The sequence below is a fragment of the Moschus berezovskii genome, chromosome 4 (assembly GCF_049115385.1).
Source record: "Moschus berezovskii isolate FMDL1 chromosome 4, NW_MosBer_1.0, whole genome shotgun sequence".
Lineage (NCBI taxonomy): Eukaryota > Metazoa > Chordata > Mammalia > Artiodactyla > Moschidae > Moschus > Moschus berezovskii.
The window spans coordinates 74,268,230-74,286,580 of NC_142463.1; the positions used below are offsets into that span (position 1 = coordinate 74,268,230).

At 38.7% G+C, this 18,351-nt stretch overlaps 1 long non-coding RNA gene across 1 annotated transcript; it reads right to left on the reverse strand.

The window, feature by feature from the left end:
* Nucleotides 1-2,379: 2,379 nt before the first annotated feature.
* LOC129541083 (uncharacterized) lies at nucleotides 2,380-17,872 on the reverse strand. The gene is made up of 4 exons (XR_008682762.2): nucleotides 17,819-17,872; nucleotides 9,455-9,591; nucleotides 9,073-9,143; nucleotides 2,380-6,874 (listed from the first exon to the last, which is right to left on the reverse strand). It is a non-coding gene; the product is annotated as an uncharacterized LOC129541083 (long non-coding RNA).
* Nucleotides 17,873-18,351: the final 479 nt, after the last annotated feature.

Genomic DNA, 18,351 nt, shown 5'->3' on the forward strand with positions numbered 1-18,351 from the left:
TAAACAGGATAAATAAGAAATTTTTTTATAATGATAAAATATACTTTGTAAAATGAAAAACTTTTGCTCATGAAAAGGAAACTGATGTGAAAATGTTTAGATAAGCCACAGACTATAATAACATATAATATATTTAATATGTGTGCTGTGCTTAGTCACTCAGTCATGTCCAACTCTCTACAGCCCCACAGACTGTAGCTCACCAGGCTCCTCTGTCCATGGAGATTCTCCAGGCAGGAATACTGGAGTGGGTTGCCAGGTACTCCTCCAGGGGATCTTCCCAACCCAGGAATTGAACCCAGGTCTCCCACATTGCAGGTGGATTCTTTATTGTCTGAGCCACCAGGGAAGCCCAAGAATGCCAGAGTGGGTAGCCTATCCCTTCTCTAGGGGATCTTCCTGATCCAGGAATCAAACTGGGGTCTCCTGCATTGCAGGCAGATTCTTTACCTGCTGAGTTACCAGGGAGCCCCATTTAATGTATATGTTAAATATTTAATAAAATAAAATAAATATGCATATTAAAGACCTCAAATCCAGCTATATTAAAACATCTCTTCCATTCAGTAATAAAAAAATTGGCAAAAGGTTTGAAAGGTTCAGACTCTTCACAAGAAAACATATAAATTAGTATATTAAAAAAAACTGCTTGACATTATTAGTCACAAGGGAAATTCAAATACAGTCAGGATTAGACATCACTTTACAGGTACTAGAATGGCTGAAATTAAAAAGCCTGTGAATAGTAAATGTTGGTTAGAAAATAGAGCAACTGAAATTTGTAAACATTGCTAGAGGGAATGTAAAATGGTACAACTGCCTAGAATATAGTTTGGCAGTTTTTTATAAAGTTAAGCATAATCTACCTTATGACCCAGAAATTGTAATCCTAGGTGTGTACCCAAGAAAAATGAAATCATATGTCTAAAGAGAATTTCAGAGCAGCTTTAGCTGTCCCCTGACAGGAAGCAACCCAAATTTCCACCAGCAGGAGAAGGAACAGACCAATTTAGTATAGTCATACATTACTGCTCAACAATAAAAACATATATATACTGCTGCTGCTGCTGCTAAGCTGCTTCAGTCGTGTCCGACTCTGTGTGACCCCATAGACAGCAGCCCACTAGGCTCCCCCGTCCCTGGGATTCTCCAGGCAAGAACACTGGAGTGGGTTGCCATTTCCTTCTCCAGTGCATGATAGTGAAAAGTGAAAGTGAAGTTGCTCAGTTGAGTCCGACTCTTTGCGACCCCATGGATTGCAGCCCACCAGGCTCCTCCATCCATGGGATTTCCCAGGCAAGAGTACTGGAGTGGGTTGCCATTGTCTTCTCATAACGTGTGTAAAATAGATAGCTAATTGGACCCTGCTGTAAAGCACAGGAAGCTCAGCTTTATATTCTTTGATGACCTAGATGAGTCGGATGGGTTGTGGGGAGGAGTAGAGAGGTCCAAGAAGGAGGGGATACATGTATCTACATAGCTGATTTACTTCATTGTACAGCAGAAACTTAACACAACATTTTAAAGCAATTACAGTCCAATAAAAATTGTAAAAAATAAATAAAATTAAGTTTTTAAGCCACTTAAAATCATCTACTTGAAAAAAAAAAGAAACAATAAAAAGGAATTAAATACTGATATATGCAGCAACATGAATGGATCTCAAAAACATTATACTGAAGGAAAGAAACAAGACACATAAGAAAACATTGTGTATGAAGATCTACAACAGGTAAAACTAATCTAGAGTAAAAAAAAAAAAATCACAGTAATTTCTTCTGGGTGTGGAGGTTGACAGAGAAGGGGCATTTGAGAACTTTATGGGGTGATGGAAATATGCTATATTAATAAGGATATGGTTATGTGGGTATATATGTGGTCACAGTTACATGGATAATTCATTTGTCAAAACTCATCAAACTTAAAATCTGAACTTTTCATTGTACACAAATTATACTTGAATAAAAGAAAGGGTTAAAAAAATAAAAGCAAGTACACCAAGGCATAAATGTGACCAAGGCATTTTGCCATAAATTTGGGCACAAGCTTTTCTGAGCTTGGTTAGATTTCATATCCTTTAAATTATTTATTGAGCAAATGATCATTTTGGAGAATGTCTTTACCAAAATAAATTGCAGTTATATATTCCTAACTTAGAAATCCTTTCTAAGAGAACAAAAGTAAGAAAATGTATATACAAAGTTGTTTACTGAAGAATTTTACATTATATTTAAAGGTAAAACATTAAATGAGACCAAAATGGTCAAGAAATTGTGGTACATTTGTGTGATTAATTATTTCATAGCTAAAGACATCAAATAATTGTTATACAATACTGAAATGGAATGATAATATTAGTGAACAACATAGGATAAAGAATTGTGTAGATAGCATGATTTTTATTCACACAGAAAACACTGGAAAAGAAGCACAAGGTTGTTAGTAGTTGTTATTCTGGGACTTTTTCTTCTTTTTAAACTTCATTTTCTGCACTTTTAGTTTCTTTTATAATCTGATATAAACCGTAAGACTTATAAAGTTTTACAGTAAAATGAAAGTTAAACCTATTAAAGCCCTGAGCCTGGCTTTCTTTGCCCTTCTGAGCCACTCAACTATGGGCAAATCATCCATAGAAGTGCATGGGAAACCCATGAAGCTTTCTCAGAAATCAACTGCTCAGTTCTTGCAGAAATAGCATATGAATTAGAATTTTTTTTTAACCTTCCTGATGAAACCAGCTCTCCTTTCCCTCTGGTCCTCTTGCTTGTCTCTTCTCTCCATCCTGCTCCAATTCTGCTGGTCTCTGAACCATGAAGAGCAGTGATGCTCTTTAGGAGATTCTAGCAAACACTGATATCACTAACTTCCATGCCATTCTAAAAATACATTTAATTTGGCTCCATTTCCTAGTCTGCAAACTTGTTTTAATCAAAATTGAAATCAGTGCAATAAGAAGTCATGTACATCTCAGCCCCACTGTTTGGTATTTTGCTAAGATTAAGTGCGCTCAGGACTCTGTAAGAGATCGCCCTGCCCCAGAAGGCTTTCTACAGGCTTGCAGTAATCAGGCACAGTGATTACCATAGAAAAGCAATTTTTAACAATAAATCAGCTCATTAAAACCAAGGCAATGAAAAGTTGCATATGAGGAGGAGAAAGGGAGTGAGGGAAGAAGAAGGACTATCAAAAATCTCTTCATGATGTTTTATTTTATCTATCCAAAAGCTAATCCAAAGGTTGCTACAGGACTGTGCTCATAAAACAGGTCTGCAAAGGGAATCTCTACAGAAAAAACCGCCTTGCCCGCTTCACTGGCAGTTGAGTTCACAGTAGAAATGCATTCAATTCCACATAGTAATAGTGCTTTAATAACAGATGAAAATATGTTTTATGGTGTGTGTTGATAACTAAATGCTTATCCTATATATAGAAATTCAAATAATTGGAATTTCTCATAGCCAGCATCCAGTTGAGACCACTGGAGAATACCTTGATATAGAAGGTTAAAATCAATAGACTGTGTTTTGGTTATTTTTCCGAAGATGTCTGCTGTATGTTTAATATACTATATTTGTATTATGGGCTCTGGTTCCTGTAAATCTGAGGTCTCTCTTTCTTGAATGAATGAGGAGATAAGCAATTGAATTTGAAAGATACTTTATGCAACAGAAAAGCAATTTTGTTCCTGGTTATCAGAGGGCAAGAAGTGAACTAGCAATTGAATGCTAAATATTTTTAACCCTTGGGATTCTGGTTTACTCTCTGGGCTCAATCCATCTCAGCTGTAATGTTCCATATAATGGAGAAGCATTTTGTCAGAAGTTTAGTCAATTTGAAGTAATTATCTTTTACTGTTAATGAATGTCAGTTTGTATTACAAAATCTCCTATTTCCATTTTTATGGAAGGAAAGAAGGAGGATTCCCATTTCTTACTATGAAGACACATGAATATTGTTTAGCTCTGACTAGGGCCCCTTTGTGATAAACTTGTGCTGGTTTTAGCCATGGTTCACAATGGGTCTCTGAAATTCTTGGTGCTCCCAACCCAGCAAAGGAGGCTGACATTTTCTCACCACACTTTCTGGTGAAAACTTTATTGTCCACTCCATTGGTTCTTCTTAAATAACTTTTTAAAGAATTTGATGACTTAAAAATTACTTATTTCAATTTCTTTACTCCCAAGTCTTTGAGAATAATAGTACAGAGATAGCTAAAAGCACTATTTTTAGACACTATTTTAACTGAATATTTCTGAAAAATATACCTTGCCAAAAAGTGATTTTTTAATTTTTTTGCTTATCAGTTTATATCACACGTGAGGTAGCCAGCCTCCAAGATGGGCCCTCAGTGATGTTTTTGTATAGTCCTTATCCACATTATATTAGTGTTGCCTTTATGGTCAATAGCATGCAGGAGAAGTGAAGGTATATGTCTTCTGAGATACATCACATGAGACATTGCCACTCTGCCTTGAATCACTTGCCATGTTATAAGGACTCTCCAGTGTTCCCATGTTGGAAAGGCCCATACGGCAATATGAGGCATCTGCAACCAGCACTTATTTGCCAGCCATGAGGAAGTGCATGCACCAACCCCAGTCAAAACTCTGATGATAGCTGCCCTGGCCAATGTCATGACTGCAACCTCATAAAAGATCCTCAGTCAGACCACTCGGCTAAGCCATGCTCAGATTCCTGACCCACAGAAACTCTGAGAGATAAAAAATGTATACTGTTATTTTAAGCTTCTAATTGTTGGGTAGCAATTTGTATGCAATAATACATAACACTGGAAAAAGCCATCAAAGCACAATAACAAATTTCTCACCTACATAGAATTTTACAAAAGCATGCTAGGATGAGAGTAACTTTGGAAACTGGACATTGTAGATTTTAACAATACAATCATTTTTTAAAATAACTTTCTGCAATTAAATTTTTTGTTACCAAAAATTGTGATCATTGCTTTTAGTACATTACTTCATTAGGTAAAAGTCTCCATGGGTCTACTGACATGCATCTGCTACTCAGTTTACTTGCCTCAACATTTTAATAACCATCAGAGTGTGTTCCATGATTCAAGGAGTCATTAGAGACAACTAAGTCTTGAACTGAGTGGTGAATTTCTAACATATAAGTTAAAGAAGAAGGAACGGCAAATGATAGACTCCCAAGAATTGTGCCATAGCGAGGGTAGGATGTGGTATGTACTGTCTGCTTCCCACTTTGGATTCTTCTCACACTGACAAAAGCTTTTCCTGCCTGAATCAGGTTGACCTGTCAACCTTAGAATAAATAGTAAACCTTGACATGGTAATACAAACGTACACACACACACACACAAAATAATGTCTATACCTCAATAACTCAACTGAGTACATGTCTATTGAGTCCTTGCTGTAGGCAGTCCACTTTGCTAGAATTCCAATTATAGAAAACACATATTCTACTTCCTGACCTGTTCTATTCCATGGTCTTTAATACTATGACAAGCAGTCCTGGATGGAAGTCCTTCATATCTCTCCTGTCCAAAACACTTTGTCATTCAATTGACTCTTAGATCTCTGAATTCTTCCCACTTAGGTCTGAAGCCATTTGTTTGGAGATTTCAACTAAGCGTTTATCATTTGTCCTGCCACATGACTACTTTTTTTGTTTCCAGAATTTCTTTCCCTTGTTTACTTAGTCCTATCTTCCTAGTACTTACTGTTGGCATGCTTTACTGTCTACTCTGGTTTCTAAATTATTGGTTGACCACCTTCCTCCTTATTTCCTTATTTCTGGTTTAATTCAGTGAAATACATTCTATTAATAAAGCTGGGTCTCTACTTTTAAGAAACTTACTTTTAAGTAGAACAACACATGTGGCAGAGGAATGCATGAACTCTCCATTCTGCTCCCTGCTCCCTGGAGACACTAATTGTCCATGAATCACCTCTGTTTCCTAATATTCTGCCACCAGGGCTTACACTGTCGGAGGGGCTCTTGATTGTACCTTGTGCAAATTAACTGTTCATGTTCTCAGTCCTGATGTCATGAGATTTATAGTTCAATTATGGAGGTCAGACCTGGTGGGAAGAATTCAAATAATAGAAGATTTCAAAATGACGATAATAGGACAGATCTAATGAGACACAGAACATAATTGTTATTAAGTGACATTAATGGTCATTGATTGTCATAGTACACAAAAGAAGGTGAGATTCCTCAGGTGACTCACTAGGGAGAAGGCTTTTCAGAAGTAGTATTATGAGCTTGATCTTAGAGGCCAAATAAGTTTCAGATAGGTCAATGGCAAGAGGAAATTTGAAATGCATAAACATGAGGATCACAGTGAACATTTAAAGATGAAGGTTTAAAGATAATAATGTGTTGGATCTGGTCAGATGACCCTGAGACAGGTGGAGAAAGGATTAGGGAGAATCTCACAAAGGGAGTTTGGGGCAGGTTGTGACCAGCAAATGAAATAATATATGGGAAAGAGCTCTGTAAACTTCAAGCCAGCATAGAAATTTAACAAAAATACTTATTACAATAGCATAAACTGTAGTGGTTGCCAGTGAAATAATATTTGACTTAGGACTTTGTTATTTCTTTCAAAGAGAAGATGTTTGAAGATCATTGCTTTGAATAGCTCTTCTCCATGTTCTATTGCCTGTAGCTATCTTTCTCTCTTATTGACTTCTTTTCAGCCATCTTTAGTACAAATGGTGAAACTGCAGAAAAACTTCAAGGCTTTGCTCTTCACTTCCTTTAAAGGTTCTTCATCACTTTAAGAGTTTAGACTTCTTTTTATAACTGTGGCAGCTGCAACTCCCAGAGGCCCTCCTAGCCTCGAGGTTTGTTTACCACTCAGCAGGGATTTGTTTACCACCTGGTAGGAGAAGAGTCAAGAAGATAAAAGCCAATCAGGGAAGTAGAAAGACAGAACCAGACAGAAAATACCAAGAAAATAAGATTAGAAACACCAGGTTCAAGTAGAGTTAACTTTAGCAATATGGTGACCCTGGCAAGCCCACTGAATGCACATTAAATCACTTTATCCTGTGGGTTGTTAGAGATCTATTACATCTTCTAAGATTACTTTGTGCCTACTGAATATGCCCCATCATTTTAAACTTTCATGTTTAAAAAAAATCTCCAATCACTTCATTTTAAGTTCCCAAATAAATATGTTTCTGGCTCTCACGTTGTTAATTGGTTAGTTAGATTGTATTTGGGGTGAAGTCTGACTTGGGCTGATGAATAGTTAATAAAATACCATTCATTTTGAAATATAAAGAGAACAAATCTCTTCTTCAGCATAATTATTTGATAGCTAAAGTTTATATTGACAAGCTTGACATACACGATGCCTTAAAGTAACACCTGAATCCACAAGTAAAATTATTTTAAGTCAACCATAAGTACATTTTATTATCTTTCTTTGAAAATTGGTGATGTAGTTATGGTGTGGGTATAGTTATTTTTCATTAATTATAACAGCCAATAAACCAGAAATTATGATTATCAAAGAATCTGGATATTTAGGATTTTAGTGTAGGAGTATTTTATCGGTTAATGTATAGTATCAGAGAAGGCAATGGCACCCCACTCCAGTACTCTTGCCTGGAAAATCCCATGGATGGAGGAGCCTGGTGGGCTGCAGTCTGTGGGGTCGCGAAGAGTCGGACACGACTGAGCAACTTCACTTTCACTTTTCACTTTCATGCATTGAAGAAGGAAATGGCAACCCACTCCAGTGTTCTTGCCTGGAGAATCCCAGGGAGGGGGGATCCTGGTGGGCTGCTCATGGTACCACCTAATATGTATGCTTTTATAATCTATTTTTACTCACTTACAGACTCTAAATATAACTTTGATCTTGCTAATTCACTTGAATATGGGGTAAGATAAATGATTTTTGAGTATTTAAAAGATTCCACTTAAAAATCTCTGATTGAACTGGTTTACAGCTGGAAGCAACTATTTCTTAGATACTGGGGATCTATTGTATATGACTTATATTAAGGGATAAATAAGGACTATAATTCAGAATGTCTTCAACCTGAGACCATCCCAAATCATTAAAATATACTAATGTCATTCATTCAATACATTTTTTTTAGCACCTACAAATTTTCTGATAACTTTGTTAGTCACATTTGTTTTTCAAATGTCAACATTGTGGAACAATAAACTCATTGTTACATTTTGAGCAGCAGGTTGATAATTATCTTTTTAGAAAAGTCATGCATTGTTATTTGTATTGATGAGAATAATACCTCTTTTTATTGGAAGTTCCCAATAAATATCATTCAGAATAATGTATCAAGAGCAGTCTAGGGGGTTTCATGGGGAAGGCAAGTATGCCTGAAATTCAAGGAGGAGGTGAACACTTAGTAACTGTTCCTGGGCTATTTTGTAAGCTATTGCTACACTTTAAAACCTGACAGCCCATGGGCAAGCTGTGGATATTTCAGAGACTCCAGGTAGAAGTGGCAGGATGGTAATTGCATCCTGTGGAGCTTGTGGGAGAAGGTTGGAAGGATTATTAGAGTTTATTAACCATCCTAAGGGCTTTCCTACACACCTTTCTTAGGAACTCTGAAGTTTGCCATTTACTCCTCAATGACCCCTTTAACCTTTAGCCTTTTCTTCCTTCCAATTAATTTTAAGCGTTGCTACAAGAAATCATATTACAAACCAAGTTTCTGCTTTGACTAATATATTGAAATGACTTCTCAGTACATTGTGCATTTGACCCTAGGCATCTGAGTTTTTTCCAACCAATTTTCATTACTTGCTAGGAATGTCTACTGCTGTCGATTGGGCAGGATGTGCTTTTCCTTTACATAACTACTTGCTCTTCTACCTGGGGAGTCATTCATTTATTCTCGTTTATGGCTACCTACTTTTTGTACCATGCTGGGTGTTGGCAGTTCCAGAAAATTATTTAGATTGCAGCAATCTCTCAAGGGAGCTGATAGCCTAGAGAGAACACTGGCACCTAGGTAATCACAGAACAAAAGAAGAAGTACTATCATACCATTGTGATAAATAAGTGCATGAAACCATGGAGGAGCTACTCACTTCCTCTGGAGGATCCCAGCGAGGCTTCACAGGAGACGCGGTGCTTGAACGGTTTCGTGAAAGATGAACATCTATTTTTCATATATAAAGAATGGAGAAATAAGTAACAGCAACAACAAAATAAAAACATGATTTGGGAAACAGCAAATAGTAAACTTGGATTGCTTGTGGTAAGAAATGAGACATGGAAAAGTAAATAATCAAATCACACTTAGGCATATTTTTAAATTGTAATTAATTCAGACAGTCTCTTCAAGATGGCAGAATGAGCTGATATAGGGCAAGTTCCCCATCCAAGATAAATAAATGAAAGGTTTTTAAAAGTACTTTTCTTGAGAACTTGTTTAGAGATTCTAGCAAAAGAGTACTGCTACTCACATACCTTAGATTGAAGAGTGATCCTTCTGTATCAGGTAAGGTTCTCTGCTTCGACTGAGCATTCACCTCAAGGAGGGATGTACATGCAGTGGTGCGGGGGACGGGGGACACCAGCCTAGCTGCAGATCAGCCAGATCAACCCTGGTGATCAATGAGGTGACAGATGTCACAGTCAGATTGCCCTCAGATTCTGAGAGCACCTATCTGAGCACAATAGCAAGAAAGGACATCTCTAGTGCCAGGAATTTTGTAAAGGGACCCCAAAGTGGTGTGTGGAACTTGAAGCCCTATTATCTATGCAGGTGCCTCATCATAAAAACTGAATTTGAGATCTACATCGTTTGTCTGTCATAGAAACACAAACAGGATGGCAGAATAAACTCAGGAGAAATTCCATGCACTAATTTTAGAACGGCACACAGCAGCATCCCACAGATGTTGCTATGTAGTGCTGTTATTGTCATCATTTTCCACGTTGTCTGTATTTTCAGTTTTGATTTCCTCTTTAACCCAGAATTTGTTTAGAAAAAGAGCTGACATGCTGTTGGGAGGGCTTTGCTGTGGGTGTGATGTGTGTTTGCCTCTGGGTGCAGGGGCACCCCAGTTCTTCCTCGTGGTTGCCATAGCAAGGGCGTTTGTTTCCAGTCACAGACTCTTCTCTGACAGCCTTTGGTATCAGACGTCTCCTACTGGTATCTGTTCCTCAGCGGTGCAGGTGTGAGCAGGACTGCTCCATGTTGCGTGGCAGCCATAAGTGACCCTTCAGCCAGTTCTCCCTGGAATCTTTCAGACATCCACTCGGTTCTCTGGAAGACTCTCCGTCGTCCTTTCTTTTGTCTTTCTGGCTTTTGTTGTCAGTCTGTCCCGCTTGGTTTATTTATCTCCTACACGTTCCTCACTCTATATTTTTCAGACAGGTTCACTCTCTTCACCCTGTGTATCCTGTTTTCTAGTGCCTTTTAGGATTTAGTTGCCTATGTATTCTGTGATGTCATTGATATTTCTCAAAGGAGGACAGGTGACCTTGTGTCTTTACTCAGCTATCGTGAAGAAGAAAACTATGTACTCTGTCTGTCGTCTAGTTCATATCCCTGGTTCTTTAAAACCCAAGGAAACTGTATTATTTATTAAGGTGGCTCCATAACCACTGAAGAAAAGTAAAATTGCTTTAACTCCTGAAAGGATAGAAAGCTGTTGTTTCCTATATTTTCTTGGTATTTCAAGATAGCACTAGTCCCACAGGAATAAACTCTGGAATATCACAGTGTCCCTTTGTCTAACAGATTCCATCTGCTAAAACACTACGTCTTCTCACACCTGCTGTCTTAGTGAGCTACTCAAGGATGGCGTGACTGATGGGTAATTTTGTCAGTTTAGCAAAGGGAGGGCTTTCACAGTAGCCTATGAGACAGCTTCGATTTATGTGGCTGTGTAACACTAGGTTTAAATATACCCCTTTCTGTCTAAGTCCAGAGTGGGAAAAGAAAAAAGCTGATTCAAAGACGTTACTTAGATTTCAAAGTGGTTCCTGGAATCTGGGAGCCTGGTGCATTTGATTCAAACCTAAAGAAAACCTCTACAGATTGGAGACCAGCTAAAGTGACTGTGACAGCAGAGTCTGGGGTGCATCTGAGAAGGGACCAAATCCCCCTGATGGCAGGTCAGGGGTTCCCCTTTCCCACAGACCAGATAAGGGATCTGTAGTAGGAATGTCTGCTACGGTCATTTACAAATGAAGCCCCGGAGGGCTCTCTGCAGGGACTAAAGGAACCTCAGCCAGCACAGGCTGCTGTGTTCTGCGCAGTCGCCGGAGCTGAGGGGGAACCACAAACTAGGCCAAGGGAAAGGGGCTGCCCATGTGACACGTCCCACCCGAGTGTGTGGGAGAGAAGTGTTCGAACACTAGCCTGGGCAGGGGAAGCCAGCACAGATCACATGAGTGTCAGGAAAGTAAAATTTCCTGCCCCATACTCCCTTCCTTCCTCCAGGACCTCTTCAACCCTAGGGATGTCACTGGCCACCCACTCAGTGGGGATGGGGGTGGGGGGTGGGGGGAAGAATCGAATTTCCAGGTAGGGGAATAGGAAAGATAATTATACATCTTCCCTTCACTGTAGACTTCTAACCAGAAGCAGGCCTGAACTGGGGAAATGGGGAGAAACTGGAAATCTAAATGCAGTGTGGAGCCTGGAAATGACCAAGTACATTACAAGGTTCTTGGTAATTTAAATATTGATAGGAGACAGCCTGGAGATTAACATGTCCAGAGGCCATCTTAATAGCCAAGAGTGTTTCAGGAATTCATGAGACCCAGCTGAAATTTCCTCAGGGCAAAGAAGAAAAAATACCACAGGTTACTTTGAGAGTGCACCTTTCTTATTATCTCAGTGTCTTACTTGTTGAAAGTGACATTATTACAGACACAACCCCCAACCTGCCTCAGGGCTAGTGCTAACACTGTGGACTGGACACAATCTCTCTATGGCGAAGAGTTTTCTTAAACAAAGTGTGGAGCATGGTCATCCGGAGTCTGAGAATCCTAGTCCCACTGTGATGTGTTGTCACAGCTCTGAATTTTTGTTCTGTTAACTGGTGTCTTATCAACCCCATTTATTTAGGAATTGGAGCTTTTTTTTTCATTTTTCTAACATTAAACCTTCACTGGAAAAGAGTCTGATGCTAGGAGGGATTGGGGGTGGGAGGAGACGGGGACGACAGAAAGTGAGATGGCTGGATGGCATCACCGACTCGATGGACATGAGTTTGAGTGAACTCTGGGAGTTGGTGATGGACAGGGAGGCCTGGTGTGCTGTGATTCATGGGGTCGCAAAGAGTCGGACACGACTGAGTGACTGAACTGAACTGAACTGAACTGAACGTTAAACCATAGATAGGAGGGAAGAATAGAAAGACCTCCAGATCAGTGGTTTTTAAAGAGGACCGGCAGTATTAACATCATCTGGGAATTTGTTATAATTGCAAATTCTCAAATTCTGGACCTGCAATCCAGCAATCTGTATTTTTAAAAGCTTACAAGGTGTTTCTGATCCAGACTACAACTTGAGTACCACAGATGCTCAACAGAACCTCACTTTACTAAGCTGTTTTACAACTTCATTATTTCTAAATGTTTTTTTGCACCTTTTAAAACTGAGGGATATTGCAGGGCACAGTATAAATCATTTGGGAGAACTCTGGTGCATATGATTCCTCTCTCATTTTGGAAGATGTTGCTCAAAAAGCTCCAATACTTTGGCTACCTGACACGAAGAGCCGACTCATTAGAAAAAACCCTGATGCTGGGAAAAATTGAAGGCAGGAGGAGAAGGGGACAACAGAGGACAAGATGGTTGGATGGCATGACTGACTCAATGCACCCAAGTTTTAGCAAGCTGTGGAGATGGTGAAGGACAGGGAAGCCTGGTGTACTGAAGTCCATGGAGTGTCAAAGAGTTGGACATGATTAAGTGACTGAACAACAAGTTTTAATACCGCTTGAATTCATTGAGTACAGAATTTCTGAAACACATTGCTTGAACAGAGGTGATTCTCTAACAGTTTGAATTCCAGATAAAGTGTTTCGGTGATTAAGCTGGAACCCTGGCAACAGAAATATCTAGGTTTGAATCCTGTTATTTGCTTACTAATTTTATGATTTTTTTTTTTTTTTTTGCAATACCACATGTCTTGCTGGATCCTAGTTCTTCAACGAGGGATTGAACCCAAGGACATGGCAGTGAAAGCACTGAGTCCTAACTACTGAACTTCCAGGGAATTCCTAATCTTGAGTAAATTGTTTAAAATTTCTAAACCTCAGTTTCATAAATTTTGACACCAGAATGACAGTAGTCTTAAAGGACTGTGAAAGTGTTAGATGCTCAGTCATGTCCGACTCTTTGCAACTCCATGGACTGTAGCCTCCTAGGCACCTCTGTCCATGGAATTCTCCAGGCAACAATACTGGAGTGGGTAGCCATTCCCTTCTCCAGGGGATCTTCCCAACCCAGGAATGAAACCCAGGTCTCCTGCATGGCAGGCAGATTTTTTTAAACCATCTGAGCCACCAGGGAAGCCCCTGTTAGGATTGTAGAAAGGATTAAATAGTATACTGCATATGTGAGCAAAACACTTAATTCAGTACTTGATGAACAAATACGCTTTACACTGGTGGCAGTTATTATTGTAACTGGGAAGTCCTTCACTCAGTTTGGACTGAACCTCAGGTACCCTAGTCTGTCTCCAGGAAACAGAGTTTACCACAGATCTGCGACAATCCAAAAGCCCAGTAGTTTATTCCTCTTGAACGCCACAACTATCCAAGACTTTCCCAGAACCCACGAGAAGCCTCATTCAGAAGCTGATACAATTTTTTCCGTATTTTTTTCTTTTTGGGGGGGATTGACTAGAAGCCAGCCTAAATGCAGTGTCTGAAGCCTAGAACTCGGGCAACCTACTTGGCTTTCCTGGTGGCCATGAACATTGGAGTACCAGGGGTGTCTGGCTAGGGCATTTTATGCTATCTGAAAACTGGGAGGCCCATTAGCATAGCATTAACTGATTCCGTGGAGGGAGGAGCAGGATCTGGAGGATCTTTGCCAACCAAAAATGTGAGTTTTGGTAATTAATCATTTGAATATAAGAGTGTCTCTTCTATTGAAAGCAATCAAACTCATCACCCAGTGAGAAGGGTGAAGTTCTAAAGACTTCATTTATCTCAGCTCCTTTGTACTCAGCAGTGTCTGTGCAAATTGCTTATAAAGTGAAAAGCACGGGGGAAAAGGCGCAGAGAAGGCTTCCGAGGAAAGCTTTATTTTAACTCTAGGCATGATTCTCCATTTATTATCAGAGGGAACTATATCAAATATTCCTGTGCTGGAACCAATGATTAAAAGCACCTTTTCATTTGATTCTAAAAAAAAAAACAACAAAAGCATGTAAGCTATTACACAAAAAGAAATCAGCCAGTGCCTGGTCTTCTAGCTCTGAACCAATGAATGACATGGTTCATGACAGTGTGACTCGGTGCCCAATGGAGTTTTGTGTGGCACGGACACCCAGAACAGGTTCACCTGTAGTGGGTTCACACAATGGTGATGAATTAGTTAACCGTCTACATAATCTTCATGTGCTGCAGCTAAGATTTCAGGTATTTTAAATCTAAATGAAGGCACTTTGCTTATCCTGTGTAAATGGAACTTACAAACAGAACTGCAATTTCATTTAATAGCTATAAACCATTACTCTAATGGTTTGACAAATACCTATGAGGATAGACTGCAATATTTCATCCAAGAAAGGACTGAATATTAAATAAATGTAACCTCCCAATGGGTTCTACTTTAACCCCCTACTAATTTTGGAGGGTGGATTTAAAAGCTGAAAGCATTTTAGAGTAAATGTTAGGGGTGGATGCAGCAGGTTCTGTGGTGCAGATTAGCACTTTATCCCAGTAATCACAAATCCTTTTTTCATCTTCCATTATCACTTCAAACTCATCACTGTAAAGTGCAGAACTTAACTCAGAAGTTGGAAACGCCATTGCCTCATGTCTAACATCCTGCTGGGGGATTGAAGCCATTAACTAATTTCTCTGTTCATGCTCATTATATTTTTGGAAAGAAAATTAAACAACAAACATCTAAAAATCTCATCCAGGTTAGTATCAATGAAGTCAAAAGTGCACATCCGATAAAATGGGAAGATGAATCATCATTCTGTAGTTAGAAAATATATCAAAGGCACCATCTCTTGATTCAAAGAATAAAGTGTCATCAAGGGACCTTCAAATAAGAGGCCTCATAAGTTGGAAAATTTTGAATGGTGTCTAGAACCTGAAAAAAATGGTTTCCTTAATTATCTTCTGTAATTAAAGATATTTTTGATGTTGGCTGATTATAGAGTAAGAGAAAATAGAACAAACCCCAAGGACAGAAGTGTTTAAGGAGAAATTTGTTAAGGAAAGGGACAGTTTCCTTATGGAGCTTAATAAAAATTTAGTTTCATTTGATTCATAAACTTTTTCCTCCTGAAGACATATCACGTATATGCACTACAAAAAGACATTTAATGATCAGACAAAAAAAAAAAAAAAAAACTGGGAGGGGAGACATAAAATTGATCACATCTGTAATGACCAGAGCAAAATAACAGCAGCTACAAACCCTTTAATTATAACCGACTTAAAAAAAAAAAAACCCCGAAACTGCTTGTAATGGCTGCTTTCATTCTGTAGTTTTGCTTTGCATTTGACAAGAGGAAAAACATGCTGAAAGCTTCCGATTACCCTATAGCAATTACCAGAAAACCAATCAAAAGGCAATTTAGATTTTTCGAAAAGTGTGACTTATCAATTTATCCAATAGAGTTTTTCTTTTTTTCTTTGTAAGCTAATTAGATGGTGGTTTAAAAACATTGCCTTTCACAGGGACACAGATTTTGACTAATGGCACAGACCAATAAACCAGACCATTGTCACATCTTTCACTGTTGGAAAGATCGTCCCTGTCACTGCACCTATTCATTTCCTAAGCCTCTTCTCGGTTTCCAGATTTTCCTATATTCAGCTGCTGCACCTGCAGCATACCCAGAAACTGCTGGGAGGAGACCCTGTTTCTGACAACAAAGCAGGCGTGGGGCGAAACACTGCGTTCTGATGAAAAAATAACATCCCTATGAATTTTCTAAATTGCATAATCTTTCTTCAAATGACAGGAAAAGGATACAAATACATATAATGAACTGATGTGAGGCATAAATTAGTCCCCTTTGTAGCATGGTGGGGAGTTTAAAAAAAAGAAAGAGTACATGATGCATGAATCTCCATCTTCCTCTCACCTCTCCTACCCATTCCCAGACACCACCTCCCCCAACCTGGTTCTGCAGCACATCTCATTTTTCTACAGATGGAACAGCCGTTACCCTCCAGAATCTGTGAGTATACGTATCCACCAGTGTTGAAACCGTTTTCCTCCCCCAGAGAGCTTGAGATGCTTGTGAGCCCAGGCATACACTCGTGCACGCCCACACAAAGAGGAATGGGAAAAGAGTGTTGGAGATTGAGAGTAAGTGTTCCTTTCCATTTTTGGAATGGACCAGCTATAGACAAGTTCCTTTATTTTTTCTCATCATTGTGTTCATAGGTATAATTCCTAATGGCAATTTTTTTCAAGAGAGGTTTGTGTGATACCTGAAAGTTGAACTAGCCCTGCATTCAGGGGAAAAAAGCAAAAGCAAAAGCAGCCTCTGCTATAATGCAGCTTGCTTTTCATTGGAAAGATGCTGAAGGCAGAAGTGTACAATTGCCTGCCTTTCAATATTCCGTTTGCAAGAACATCTTTTCATTGATCTCTGTCTATACATCCTGAAAGTGTGTGGTGTTAATTTGTTTTTTGAGATATAGATCACATAGTGTTGCCAACACTTACGCTTCCCATTAAGATTCTTTGTCGTGTGGTTTATTTCGACTTCTGCAGCAAACTCACATCTACTATTAAAGACAGAACTCTATACAAATCCAAACAAATAAAATAAAGCTGAACTAAACCAGTTCCTCTGAAGGCTGAAGTCCAAGTAACTCCAGTGGCAGTTTATTTCACAGTGGAAATGTGTTTTGTTCTGACATGTATGAGTGCTTTATTTATCACTGAAAGTTATCTTCATAGACAAAATAACTTCATGGTGACAAATTCTTCTCTCATCTATAGAACTCAAAAGAAAAATAAAATTTTCACATTGATGTGCTTTGCTAAATTTTAAACTGGGAGGAAATTTTTGAATTTAAAATTCTAACTTCTCCATTTATTCAAATATAACAAGAGTTTTAATCAAGATTTTTCAAATTATTTTATTAATACTACTATTTTTGATACTACCAACGTGCAGCTGGCCCTTGTTTCAGGAAATTTATTAACACTGTTGCATTTTGCCTTCTCAATAGCCCATCCAATTATGCATTTCCCCCATTTCACAGATGCAAAAACTAAGGCTCAGAGAATTTTGAAGGTTCACCCATAGTCAAGGTAGATTTCAATGCCTGCCCATCGTTTCAGCATTTATTCAGAATGATTCTGAATGCTTCAGGTAAAAGAAGGTCATGATTTTAAATCTCATCAGAATGATAAAACAGGCATTACACTGAGGGTTTATATTACTATTTCCATGGCCCTGGAACTTCATATGCATAAAGTGTTATTTTCTGACATTATGTAGCTTGATTTATTTTTATGGTAAATCCATTGTAGAGTTTGATACATATTTAAACAAGAAAAAGGATATTAAATCTTAAAAGATCATTTATATGAGATTAGAGAAGCTATCCTAAATACACACATGTGGATAAGGAAAATATTAACTAAACTGAAATTCATACCTGAGTCATATTCTCTTCCTGCTTTTCTCTGTCTGAAAAGTTTTTCAATCACCATTCTTTCACTGACAGAAAAGGCATTTGGCTCATTCTTTTCAATAGGTCTTGAAATACCGGTCTAACAGTGATGTCAGACTATATGCAAAACAGGTAGTTTATTTAAAGATGTCCAAGGAAGATCCAAGGAAGAGCTGCCTCACTGGAAAAGACCCTGATGCTGGGAAAGATTGAGGGATGGAGGAGAAGGGAACAACAGAGGATGAGACGGTGGGATGGCATCACCGACTCAAAGGACATGAGTCTGAGCAAACTTTAGGAGATGGTGAAGGACAGGGAAGCCTGAAGTGCTGCAGTCCATGGGGTCACAAAGAGTCAGACACGACTTAGTGCATAAACAACAACAAGGAAGGTCTTGTTGTTTAACAGCTTTAGGTGTAGCTGATGGATATGGGCACATAGCAAAGACTCTTTTGAATCTTTTTATCTAGGCAAGTGTAACTGAGCAGGATGCTATGAGACTTTTCTAGAACAGAACC